The sequence below is a fragment of the Corvus kubaryi genome, unplaced genomic scaffold, assembly GCF_017639235.1.
Source record: "Corvus kubaryi isolate FWS band 111438036 unplaced genomic scaffold, C.kubaryi_AGA036_p1.0 50767, whole genome shotgun sequence".
Classification (NCBI taxonomy): Eukaryota; Metazoa; Chordata; class Aves; order Passeriformes; family Corvidae; genus Corvus; species Corvus kubaryi.
This window is the reverse complement of record NW_024581368.1, coordinates 1-13928: the sequence shown is the minus strand read 5'-3', so window position 1 is coordinate 13928 and position 13928 is coordinate 1.

Here is a 13928-nt window from a genome sequence, read left to right as displayed (position 1 = left end):
CGTTTGCTTGCTTACTTTTTTTGTGAGAAAAGTGGGGTTTTTGGTGGGGCTTGTGTTGCTGGGCAGCCGTCGCTGTGTGCAGTGTAGTCGCGACATATCACGCGTGGGTACACACAGGTACTTGTCGCGCACCAGGCGATGGGAGATGCCGAGGGAAGGGGGCACAGTCCGGCCGTCTCAAGTTGTTGGTACAACGCACGGCAAATGTCTTTGCTGGTGGAGGTGCACCCCGGATGGTTCTTCCCCAAGGTGCTGGTTGGAAAAGTCCGTGCAGGGTCTCTGCTTTTTGGTTTTTATCCAGAGCCCTTCAGTGGAGGCTCTTACCCATCCGTTAGGACAGGTCACAGCGTTATAAAGAGCAGCGGGGGCTTGGCTGGGCAGTAAATCGAGCAGGGACGAGCCCCCCAGAGCCCCCGACAAAGAGTTGTGCTGCTCTTGTTTATCCACACAACTTCTAAGTGCTGTGAGGGGGAGCTGGGGTTGTTTATCGCTGAGAAAAGGAGGCTCAGAGGGCACCTTGTGGCTCTGCACAACTCCCTGGCAGGAGGGGACAGCCGCGCAGGTTGGGCTCTGCTCCCAGGGAACAGGGACAGGAGGAGAGGGAACGGCCTCAGGCTGGGCCAGGGGAGGCTCAGGCTGGACATCAGCAGGAATTTCTCCATGGAAAGGGTTGTTAAGCATTGGCAGGGGCTGCCCAGGGAGGTTTGGAGTCCCCATCCCTGGAGGCATCCAAGGAAGGACTGGAGGTGGCACTCAGTGCTCTGGGCTGGGGACAAGGTGGGATCGGTCACAGCTTGGACTCGGTGATCTCTGAGGTCTTTTCCAGCCTAAATGACTCCGGGATTCTGTGAGCTATCGGACTTCTGCCTGTCTTGTATCTTAGCAGAGGGTTCCCTCCCCGAAGCAGGATGCTGGGTTGTTGGTGAAGCCTCCCTGGAGCCGTGGGGCTGTGTGCGGTGTAATTCCCTCCAGCTCCAGCAGCACTGCAAACGTGCCGCTGTTGATGATTGCATTCTTGCACTCTCGGGTAGTTATTTTTTCATTCCAGTAAATTTGTCACGGAGTGAAATTTAATATAGGACTCTGAGAATCTCATCATGTGAAAAATGATAAGGTTAGTGGATATTATCATATAGGAATGCAAAAGAATAAATAAATGTTGCTCTCCTCTGTTACCAAGCGTGTGCTTCTCCTTGGTAACAGAAACATCCAATGATCCTCCAGTTGATAAAAGGCACATGCACACACACGTCCTCCCCACCTCCACATTTTGGGTTTGCTACATTTATCTCAGTCTGTTAAGAGGGGAAAAAAATAAAAAAGATCCACCACACACCCCTATGTCTCAGCTCCCAGGTCTGCTGCTTGATTCGGGTTTTTTTCTCCCTCAGTGTCTTGAACAACACACACTGTGACAAAGTGACAAGCAGAAACTCAGCAAGTCACGCTTCCTTCCTGCCAAGGTGCCGTGTCCATCTTTGAGGACAGACAGGGTGATCGCAGAGCTCTGTCTGACTTGATCCTGTGCCGTGGCACCAGAGGAAGCTCTCGCTGGCAGTGGGTGAAGGATCAGTCACATACTTTCAAACTGACTAATCAAAGGTCCACCTTCCCAGAAACCCACTTTAGTTCCAGCTATTTGTGCATAAGCAGTTTGAGTTAATGGGTAGGAGATAAGAGTTATTAATGATTTGTTTCAGGTGAGGTCCTCTCTGAGTGAGGTTCCTTCCTCTCACCCCAGGGGTGAATGCTTTCCATCCCAGGCGTGACCCCACGTGAGGGTTTCACCCCAGGTCGGAGCTGATGGAAACTCAGCTCTCCTGGGCACGTTCCTGTGCCGAGCTCTGGCGTGGCCCCCAGCCAGAGGCAGCTGAGATGTGCCCAAGCCGGCTGTGCCTCGCAGCTCTGCCTGCATGGAGCCCACCACAGGCGACGGAGCTCCGCCTGGGATAGCAGGGAGAGAAGGGAAACATCTGCTTACCCGAGCTCCTTCCTTTCGGAGCACAGGGCTGTGTCAGCGGGGAGGCTGAGGCTGGCAAGGGTGGGAATGGGATCAGGAAGAGAAGTGCCTGGCGGCCAGAGAGCAGGGATTTGTTGGCAGCAGGTCATGGGAGGAGGCTCTGTGGGGAGAGATCGTTGCTCTTGGCTGTGGACATCAACCATTTCTTAAGCACTTCCACCATAGCATCCTGCCATGACTGGCTGCCAACAAGTCCCTGCTCTCTGGCCGCCAGGCACTTCTCTTCCTGATCCCATTCCCACCTTGCTCCTCCCGAGGCCAGAAGGGAAGGTTGCTCCTTAAGGGCCCGATCCTGTCCCCACTTCCATGCCCCGAGGCAGCAGCTGGCTGTGTAGAGTGTCCCAGTTTTTCACTTGCAGAGGAAAAGTTGATCTGCAGGAGTGAGCACTTCGTGTGCTCACAAGGGGAGTCCAGTGCAGCAGAGTGGGGAAACACGGCCGTCTCCTGTGGATCACTGGGATCACTGCATTTTTCTAAGCGGATGTTTTACAGGCCTGTTATTCTGGGATTAGTGCCTCTGTGTGTTGAAAGCAAAAAAACCCCAATTGACATCTGATTTTTGTCTGTAAAGCCGCTGTTGAGCCGAGGGCATTGCCTAAATTCGATGAAATTGCCCTAAGCAGAGTCTTCCTCCTGCTGTCTGGGAGCTGTTCTGGCAGAGCCCGGGCCCCTTATGGTCACTGAAATGTCAGACTTCAGTAGCGGGGGCCCAAACAGGTTTTGATTTGCAGCAGACTTTAGCAACTCCAGAGGAGTTAATGCACATTATTGTCTCAGAAAATTGTGTGTTTGGGAATGAAATCCGTGGATTAATGAGCTCCCAGCCAGGCTTGGATCCATTGCCCTGACACAAGGCATTGTACACAGTCGAGGCGATGCCAAGCGGGTGCCAAAAATCTGCCATTACCTCGCCCTGACATTACTGGAATCTGGCAAGGTCTTCAAGAGGGATGGGATGGCACATTCCATGGGCCAGGCACTGGTTCCTTTAGCAGGGCAGCTGATGGGTGGTGCACTCGGCGTGACCTGTGTGGGATGGGCAGCTCCTACGAGCTCAGGAGGGTGAGCTGAGGTGAGATTTTTAAACCTTCCCTACCCAGGTTTTCATCAGTGGGCTTTAACCCACACCTCTTGTGGTGCTGCTTGTGGTTTGTGCTGCCATAGTGCCACGCATGTTATTATTTTCTGGGCTTGGAAAACCCTTGGTGGGGCCTGATGCAATTAAGTGCATTTTAGCTGAGCACAGGAGAATGTTGAACGGATTATTCTTTCCATGGCTTTTGAATGAAATATCGCAGCCTGTAATCTGACATTTTGGGGCAAAAGGCTGATTTGTCAGCTCGACTCGGGCAGTCTTTATTGCTAATCCTAAGGAAACATAGCTCCTCTATGAAGAGCAAGCCAATTTAGCTTTAAATTGTGGCTCTGGAGCCCTGCTGAGTGAGCTGTATTTGGGTGACTTTGGGAGCCTGTGCAAAACATACTCTTGGATTGTTCCAAGTCAATTGCTGGGTGATGGGGATCAGGGAAAGCAGATATCTCATTCCTTTATAAAGAGAGATATTTTTATTTTAAAAAGGTATATTTTTATAAAAATATACTTACTTTTTGCATTCTTGTGGAGCTGAGAGTACGTTGCCATCACCGTGGTGGGGTGATTTGAGGCTCTGTTAGCACACTCTGTGTTATCTATTCCGTTATCTGCTGCAGGCCCCAGCGAAATGTCCCAATAACTCTGTACAGCATTGTGGAGTGACAACACATTGGCAATATATCGAGCCAAAGTCCCTGTAAACAAACCTGATCCAAGATTATATTTAACTGCTTTTTGGTGTAATCTTTGGCACCACAAAAAAAAAAGTCACCAAGGCAAATTGACTCATTTGATTTCTCATCCACGGAAAGCTTTGTTTATCATTTTCTTTAGTGCTATTGTTGAGCTGGAACAAGGTACGTTTTTAGTTACACTTAGTCAAGAGGCTTTCTGCAACAGTGGGAAGCAGTGGCTAAAAATACAATTTACCAGTTTTTCTATGGAGGCAAAGCAATTAATATTAAAGGTGGCCTTTTCAAAGAAGAGTTCATGTTCAGAATGCATTTCTTTGTTAAAAAGGTAGAGAAAAAAAAAGGCATATTTGAGCCCCCCCGGAGGTGGAGGGGTGGGTGAGCGGGCAGAGCAGCCTCCCTGCAGAGACCTGGAAATGCCTCTTTGTGTCACAGAGTTAAATTTTGCCGTGAGTAAATTCACTCTTTCCCTATGTCTTTCACCACAGGCTTCAGGGAATGGAGACTTGGTGGCTTTTGGGGGTGTTGGCAGGTGAGGATCTTGCCCTGTTGATGCCCCGGGTGGCCGTTTCCTCCCTGGTGACATCGCTGCTGGGGAATTCAACACTGGGGGGTACTGTCATCCTTGTCTGTATTTCAAGATCCAGCATTTCCCAGGCAGTAGCACTGGTTTAAAACTTGGGGAATTTGGTACATGCCCATGTACACTTCTAGGATCTTTGCCTCTGTCTTTACCCTTTCTGAGTTTTGGGGGCCTTGAGGGTGTGTGTGGTGTCACTTTCAAACCATCCTGCCAACCAAATGGGTCAGCAGGTTGCCTCAGTGCAGACAGAAGTTGAGTTGCCGCGGTGTTCACAGGTCTTTCCGTTCAACCTTTTCCTTTTTCCTCCCTCCCAGGTATTGTGAGGTTGCAGGTAAAACTGTGACACCTTCATTGTTTTCAGGGGCTCAGAGGGTAAAGCTGCAGGATTTTAATTTGAAATTTGATCTGGTGGGGTTTTTTTCTTCCCCCAGTGATACTTGCATATCAGTTTCCTGGATGCATTTGCTCTCTCACTTACATTTAATTAGTAGTTTTATCTTTACCTGTTTCTCTACATATTTTCAAATTTTATCTCTATCCAAAAAAGAAAAAAAAATGCTTATTTTGGAAAGCACTGACTGCCAATCCACAGGGTGGCTTTTTCCCAGGATGCTGTTCCACTTTATTAAACAGCTGCCAACTGTTGCACCTGGATGATGTGCCACTCTTAATTACATGCACCGAGGAAACAAAACGAGGGTGTTTCTGCAGCCTGGATTTTGACATTTTCTTGCTTCTAGGTGTTTGCTTTCGCAGCTTTGACACTGTTCTGTTCACAGGGGTTTGTGTCTGTGTGTGCAGATCCAGAATTTGTGCTAAAGCCACTCCACACACACTTCTGTTAACATGCAACACTCCAGGAAATGTTTTGGAGAACAGTGTTGTGGTTGCAGTGGCAGCACTGAGGACTTGGCTGGGAGCAGGACCAGGCTGCTGTGTCAGTGTAGTGTTCCCTGATAGGTGTTATGGAGCTTGCAAGAGTTTTTAGCAGAAGGCAGAGTGAAGCCAAACTGCCGATGTGCTCCCAGCTGCTCAGACTGTTTCACCTGGAAGATAACCAGGTGAAAATTGGTTATGAAGCCACACTCTTCCCTCTCTCTCTTTCCTGTGTTGCACACTGGATGTGAGCAGGAATGAGCTTGGATAGGCGGGGAGCCTGTTCATTAATGCACAGTCCGACTTCAGAAAGACTGCCTTAATGTTTTTCAGCTGTAGCTTGCAACTTGTTCTGCAATGAGCTGAATTGATGCGCATGTGGCAGTTCCTTATCCTCTTGAGATAATCTGCTTTCAAGTTTGCGTTCAGCAGTTTTAAGGATGCCTCATGTCAGCAATGTGCTGCTTTTCCTACAGACTGTTATCCTTTCAGTGGCAGATGCAGGATGGAGGGAAGCCGAGTGTTTTGGGTTGAATTGACACCAGGTGACGCTCACATCTGGATCCGTGTACTTGTTCCTGCAAGTTTTGTAATTTTAACTTGTTTAATGGTATGTAGAGCTGTATGCCCATTTCCAAAGGCATGTGTTATCTCTAAATGTCTTGGCAATTAGAGCACGTCTTGCTTCCTGCATTGTGCAGTGTCTCCTGTGACTCCAGTGACCTGCAGGATGCTGCTGCAGCTTCTTGCATTTCAGCAGATGCAGCTCTTTGTCCCTCTGCCCTCAGGAGTTTTGTTTGCCTGCAGTTGGGAAAAGGGAGGTTATTAATGAGAACCACTTGCTCTTCACAAGGATACAACCCTGGCAGGAAAGCAGTCGTGACAAACCTTGTGGTGACTGAATTGTGACAGTCTGCCTGGACCCCAAGCTGTTGTGTCGTCTGAGCAGTGGCACGGAAATGAGCTGAGGGTTTACAGCTGACTGTGCTTTTCTTCAAGGTTATGGAGAGGCATCAAAGCTGTCCAAAGCCAATAACTGGGGAGATACCAGCCAGGAGACGAATTAGGTGGATTGCAGTGCTGGTGCTCACCTGGCAGTGTGGGATACAAGTGCACCGGAGCAAACTGGCTGGACTCAGGCCATGCTGGTGCTGCTCTGCTTGCCCCACTTTGGTTCCTTCAGCTCCTGATTGGCTGAGCTGTTATTTTCAGATGAGTTGAAGAGCAGAAAACCCAAAGCTCCCTCTCCCATGGCTCAGCAAAACAGCTCATGCTGTGTTTCACTGCGGGGTTGTCTGGTGGCCGATCTCCTGCAGGAGATGAACTCAGTGTTGAGAGCAGTTTGGTGGGCTGGAGGTTGTGCTATGAGGGGAACTGGGCTGGCTTTTCTGGAGCAGGAGAGAAGCCACTCTGGGGCCCACCTAGTACAGAGGCACCCCTCCGCGAGCTGGCTCAGTGAACCCGTGCCACACCTGTGTGCTGATCTGTGCTCAGAGTCAGTGCTAGCAGAGAGCAGGGTCAGACCTTATCCTCATGGAAAGTTTGGCCTGGGAGGAGTCACCGTGGTCCCCCAGGGAAAACTCCTGCGAAAAATTAACAGAATCTGCTGCTGTCCTGACCAAAGTCTCCTTTTCTGTCAGTGTTTGCTCTGCTCTGGTCCGGCTGAGCTCTGGGTTCAACACCTTTGGTGCTATACCCACAGTGCTTCTCATTTGTCATGTGAGATCAGAGGCACTGGGAGGAAAGCCATTGCAACAAAGAGAACTAAAAAAAGGCAAGTTATATAAAATAAAGTTCCTTTGCTCTCTGTCTGTTGTGGAAGATTGTCATGGAAACATTTTTTTCAGAGAATAAATTTATTTTCTGTGAATAATGTCCACGGAGCTGAGGGAGAGAGCGTATTATTTGTATATAAAATCTTTATTGGAGACACCTTTTTCCTGGCTCCTGGCAGTTGTAAATGTTTTATCTGCTGTGTTTTAAACCACTACAAAGGAGGGTATTACCTGGGCCTCGAAAGCAGTGGCTCACGGGGATTGGGTTGTTGGTTTTTCTCTTCCTTAAAGCCAGAGAGCTGTATTGGTATTAAATCAGGGGCACTTAGCCTTCCATGAGTTCTGCATAAGATCACTAAAATGTGAAACAGGGGCTATTTAATGGGAAACATATCCCACAACCAGGAAAATGGGAAGCCGCGTTGGCTGCTGGGTGTCTCCTGCAGGGATCGGTGCTGGAGGAATGTCATTGGTATCACTGCTCTGCTTCTACTTCCCCGCTCGTAACCTGGGACCTTCATCCATCTCTCTGTGCCAGGGGAAGCTCTCAGCGTTAGGAGGGTGAGTTATGGTTTATCAGGAACAGCTGGGTGGGATGTGGGACACGCTGGCAGCTGAAGCATTGTCTGTGCGCTCCCATGTCCCTTCTCTTGTCCTGCCAGCCTGCTGGGGACACGTCTGGGTGCAGGGAACCTCCTCTTCCCAGCACTCATCGCTCTGGTTGCCCCTGGGAGTGGCTGGGAGCAGCCACCAACTTCCAGTGATGTGGAGTGAGGACCTCGTTGGTCCAAAGGGGTTTTCCATCTGCACATCGGGCTCCCTGTGTGCTTCCCTGAGGAAAGTCTTCCCTGATAGCTGCTCATTCCTTCAGTTTAGGGTTTTCCTCCAGTGTTTTGTCATGTCAGTCTTACTTTAGGAACGGGGGTCAAAAAGCCCTTTTCTGAAAAACAGGGAGATTTTGGAAAGTGATATTTGATGGATGTTTTGCATTTTGTCAATGGCAAGGCAAGGCAAACCCGTCTGTCCCAGGCGCTCGGAGACAAGATTGTTCTTTGCAGGAAATGTCTCCGGCCTGGAGGCTGGTTTTGACAAGCTCTGTAAGGATTTCTTTTGGAACCTTTTAGTGCATCCTCGTGTATGTCTCTGTCTGGCTTTCTGCCACCACTACTTTCATCAGTCTCTGCATAATCTCTCTTGACTTGTGTAGATATCCTTAGAGGCCAGGGAGGTAAAAATGTGCTGCTCTCCCTCACGGATGCAGTTACGGCTGCCCCATTAATGAGCTGACCAAGAGAGCGCTGGAAGGTTGCTGGAATTGATTTCTTTCTGCCAAAGGCAAGACAGATCCCTGCCGTGACCCACTAAAGATAAACCATAAACCAAGTTCCTTCCCATGGATGAGGCTGTTCTGTGTTCCAGCTTCCCAGGCAGTCTCTGACCCTGTGGCACTTGTGTCTGGTACAAATGCTGCTGCTTTGGACATGTAGAACCAAGGAAAAATGTATTTTATGGGGATTTCTTTTCCGAGTGGTTGGGTAGGGGCATTGTGGCACCCCAGTTGCCTCCAAACCATCTCCTGCTGGTCCCTGAGCTGTAAAGGTCTGTCTGTTCCAGGTGCCAGGGACGCTGACAGGTCAGGATGTGTCTGTCTGTCCCTGTTTGAGCAGGGAGTGACACAGATGGTGAGACGGAAAGGGCAGCTGGCTCGGTGGAAACAGCACAGCAGAAGTCCGGGGAAGGATAACCACAGTTGCCTGTGGAACATGGCACAAAGTTCCCCATAAGTATGATGTGAGGTAACAGACGTGTTGAAGACAAATAGCCTGAGTTTGCCCAATTTACCTTTTGGGCTGTTCATTTCAATTTTATTAAAGAGCTTTCTGTTATCAGAAATCTTTCCCTCATGTAGGTGCTTGCAGAAAATCATTGAGTCAGTGCTTAGCATTCTCTTAATTAAATATTTTGAGCTTCACTCTGTTGCTACGACAAACAGTTGTTGGACCTCAGACTGTTCTGAAGCTCTTTTCAGGACTCTTTCCAAAGCTTCAACATGATTTTTTAATTACTGGCACCAGAACTGGATACAGCAACCTAATAATAGTCCCCAGTGCCTTGGACAGGTGTAATTAATACCTTTTCTTACTTTAACAAATACATCCTGCTTATGCTTTTAGGGATTATGTTTAAGTTGGCTGTGGCATCAAGAGGCCTTACGATCATTTGCTTATCTAAAGTCCTCCTGAATACCTCTCTACACTGCTGGCTTCTGTCATGTTTGGGCTGTAGGGAATGGTGGGATGTTCTTTTTTTTCCCCTGGCCGTTGGAGTCTTTCCCTTCAGGCTACCAGGAATCTGAAGTACATGAGTGAATGTACTCGGAGCTACTTTCTTGTCTGGAAGAGTTGATGTTTCTTCAGGGGCTGATTTCAAGTTTTCCAGGCCGTGTCTAGTCTGCCAGCAGAGCCAGTGGCCTGCTGCCTGCTGAGACATTTATCCTGGACTCCTCTACAGCAGCTGGGTTTGTGTATTGCTACACCCCAAACTCTTGCGCTGTTAGAGTCAGAAGAAAAGAAAATACCTTAACAGCAGTGACTCCTCCCTACCTTTTCTGATTGCCGATTTTTTCTACAATTAGAGCAAATACCGAAATACCCTTTTCTTTAGTGCTTTATTTCTTAAGATACTGGAACTTGCTGTATAAAAAACCCCATTCCTTTACTGCACTGTAAAATTTGCGAAGTTGGAACAGTTAGAGGAAAGAATAAACTCTACCCAGAGAATGAAGTTGGCATTTTCTAATCCTTGGATTTGGTTGTGATGAACGACTTGTTCTGTGCCTGGCTGGTTGATTGCCCAAAATGAGATGCCCTTGAAGGGGTTGATTTTGGGACTGTGCTGACAGTTGTGCAGGCTTCAGAGTTAGGTCTGTTTAATATGATTTGAATTGGCCACCCAAAATCACCAGCTGGTTTTGAAAACGGAGCTCAGATTTTTGCGGTGAGAACAGTGGTAAATACAAAGCAAGCTGCAAGTGAAGCCAGACAGCTATCACTGGAAATAAGGGAGGAAAGAAACGGAATTTATTGCCGCCTTGGGCACAGCAAAAAGAAAGAAGCTGGATATGGACTTGCAGTACTGATGGCTGCAAAATATCTCCGTGGTCTGGCTCTTTGTCTCATTCTCCTGGCTAAGCTTAAACTAGACAGTAAAGGTTTGTGATTTGGGTGCAGAAGTCCAAGTCTCCAGCCTTCCCTTTGCCTGTGCCCTGAGCTGCAGCTCTGAGCTGCATTGGCATAGTCAGGATGCTCCAGGATGGTGCTGGGAGTGAGTGCTGCTGCCTGGATTGGCACCATCTCCAGCAGGTCTGCCGGAAGTAGACTCTGAAAGAAAAAAAAAGAAGAGGGAAAAAAAGAGGAAAAAGACAGGGGGTTGTCCCTCCGACAGCTAAATAGTCCCTCTGATAGTTGAAGTTGCTTCTCTTGTTCTCTGTTGGTCTCCTGGCCAAATCCCACAGTTCTTGCTGGATTCTTTTTCAAACCAGTTTCCTCTCAATTCAGCCGAAGCTCCCTTTGGCAGCAGCCAGCAGGAATTGCCTCTCTCTTAGACTGAGGATTTGCAGAGGGAAACAATCCAAGCGGTCGGGTAAGTGGGGAAAGCTCTTCAAAAGTCCTCAAAATGTCACAGCCTGATTTTGCAAGGTCATGTGCCATCCTCTGTTCTCTGCAAAGTTAAACATGTTAGAACATTATTTGCCGAGCTGGGGCCACTGCAGTGGAAGTGTTCCTGTAGTTGTTGCTGCAGGCATCTGACGTGGGCATTGTTCAGGACCTCTTGACTTGGGCTCCTCGAACAGGCCCTTAAGAGAACCTGTTTGCTGGCAGCCACGAGGGCTTGCTGCCTCTCTGAGGTGCGTTCCTGTGCCAAGAGACAGCCTGTTGTCTTGGATCTCCCCTCCTGCCCCAGTATTATTCTGGGTTTGTGTTCAGCTTTGTGCTGGCACCCAAGACGTGGTTCCCAGCAGCACTGCACTGCAGGCACACTGTGACTTGAATTTCGTATGGAGGCACAGCAGAAACTGAAAAGTGTGAGTTTTCAAAGCAGACTTCCAGCACCGAGGAGAACTTTGGGAGGGTCAACTCCAAGAAAAACGCTGTCTTGGCAAGACTGAGTGAAGCAGCACTGCTGCAGAGCATCCCGGCCATGAGGTAAACTGACCTCTGGCCAAGCAACTGTCTACAGAAGCACAACTTCCTGAGCCGGGATTTCCCCAAGTGTCACTGGCAGAAGGAGAGAGCATGACTTGGACTTCTGCTCGCTGAGCACCTGGAGGTTCCTCCTGCCTGGAGCAGCAGAACCTTGTTGGGTTGTTGGCAGGTCTGGGAAGCTGCCCAACAGGAGCTGGTGCCTCCTGCGTGGACACACGGACGGGGCATTCCTAGGATGAGTGTGACCCTCTTCCCTGCTTCATGGCAATTCCATACTGCTTACAAAGGGGATGCAAAATGTGTCTTCTCTGGTGGCAGCAGCTCTGGCTCCCAGATTTCTGCAGGCAACGTTTGGTCCTTTAAGCTGTTCCTTCTCAGGTTTATTTTTTTCCTCAGGGCCTTGCTGTGACTGTTTTTGTGCAGTTTGGTGCCAGTCAGCTTCACCCTCCCCCGCCTCTCTCTCTCTGAGATTCACAAGCCCTCCTAAAGCAGGAGCTGGCACCAGTCCCCCGTGCCCGTGTGTGTGGGACACGTGCTGGTGTTTGGGTGAGGACACGTGCCCGTGGTGAAGTTTCAGCTGCTTGGTTCTGCAGGCAGCATCACCCTCTGCTCCAAGGAGAGAGGTGCTCACCCTGCCCTCACCTGCACTCGTGTGCTTTAGCCCAGCCTGGACTATTTTAGTGCGGCGACGGAGAGAAGCAGCAATTGCTCATATGATGTGTCACACCATAAACTTCAGGAAAGTAATTCATTCCAACAGTGTAATTCTAGGACTTGGGAACCAAAAATACGGGCTATTACTCATCTTTGTATCTCATAACACAGAATAACCTAAACCAGTTATCTATTTACACAGCAGAGGTTTAGCCAAAAGCAGAGTCTTGAATGTCAAGAGCCACTGTTGCTACATATTGAGAGTAATTACTTGCTTTATCATTTATTTTTTTATTTCTGTGCCAATATTGGCCAGGAACTCAAGTCAGGAGGTGGGCATGATGCAGAAACAAAGAGCCCCTACTTGAAGCTTGGGAGAGCAAAGCTGAGTAATTGGCATGTCTTGAGTAGGCTGTGAAAGCTCGAATGTGTTTGTTTTATGATTACCCAACATCTACAGTATTTTCTCTACTGAATGCTTTTTCCTTCTGCTTGAATGAAATTTCCAGGTGCATGCACACATATCTACGCTGCACAGGAGGCTCTGTGTGTTAAATCTGTCTGGGCACATTTGGTCTTCACTTGCCTTGGTCTACCTCTGGATGAACTCAGAATCAGGGATATTTAGCTAAGTCAGCCCTGGGGTAGCTCCATGCAGAGTTTGATCCCTAGAACAGGGTATTGCTGGCACAAATCTGCTGTTTCCACCTTGGTCAGCTCTGTCAGCTGTGCAGGGGGATCTCTTGGACCTGAAGGAAGGGGTCCTGAAGGGGGAAAGGTCGCTCAGAGCTGGGGTGAATCCCAACCCTGCTTTGCTTGTCTGCTGGGATTGGTGGGGTGCCTGACCAGGTATCTGTCAAAATTAAGGGGAAAGTTTGTCCTTAAGGCATAGAAAGCTAATTCTTGGTGATGATGGAGAAGTCCTTAAGTAGTCACATGGTTGGCTCTGGGTTCAGGGGGTTGCTCCACCTCCAGAGCTGAGCTAAGGCACGTGTAATGTGCTTTTTTTTTTGTCAATGAGTTGGGGGTGACTTACCAGTATGAATAATAGACTGCTGCTCTGTACTGTTACCACTCCATGTTTTGTACCCTGCAGCTGTGGAAAATACCAGCTTTTAAATTTTTTTTAACTCTTGCACAGATTGCATTGTGCTGCCAGCGTACAGTGCGGTATGTCATGTTTCTGTAACCTGTGAGTTTGTTTGTTCTCACCAGAGTAAATCCTGTGGTTTGCTGTCTAAATAATCTGTGCAAGCCTCTGTGCTCAATTCTATCTTGTTGGATGAAAGAATGTACTAATTTAAGTCCCTTTCCTTGGTGAATCACCTGAGGCTTTCAGAAATGGCAAAATTAAGCTGATTTACCTGTTGTTTTATCTGATGACTAAATGTTGTCTCTTTAATGTGAGTAGTCAGGAATGTAGCCCCCAGGTGTTTATGGTTCTGATGCCGCTCTGAGTTCACCCAGCAGCTCTCGTGTGTGGTGTTCAGCCTTACCTCTTTATCAGGGCTATGTCATCAGAATGATCTTTCCTTAGCAGACACACATTCAGCCAATAACACACTCAGCAATACTGTGTCCTGGCTCTTAGCACACACTAGGAAGCCCCAATTCCTGCAGTTTTACCCTTCAATTCCAAGGCATTGGTGTCAAAGGGTAGGTGCAGATGACCAGGAAGCTTGAACGTTTCCAGGGATCCAGGGGCAGCCACAGCTGCTCTGGGCACCCTGTGCCAGGGCCTCGCGACCCTCACAGCCAGGCATTCCTTCCCAATATCCCATCTAGCCCTGCCTTCTGGCAGTGGGAAGCCATTCCGCTTGTCCTTGTCCCAAGTCCCTCTCCAGCTCTCACAAGAGAGAAAAAGCAGAAAAAAGAAATGTGCCAGGAGAGTGGTACCAAAATGATTTTGTTTTTCATAGTGTGTTTTTATCCTGTTTAATCATGCAAAGCCAACGCTTGACTATAGTTTAAGAAAATTGTCACGGAGGGATATCATCTCCAGTTGTGTATTCAAAGCCGGGAAAAGCCAA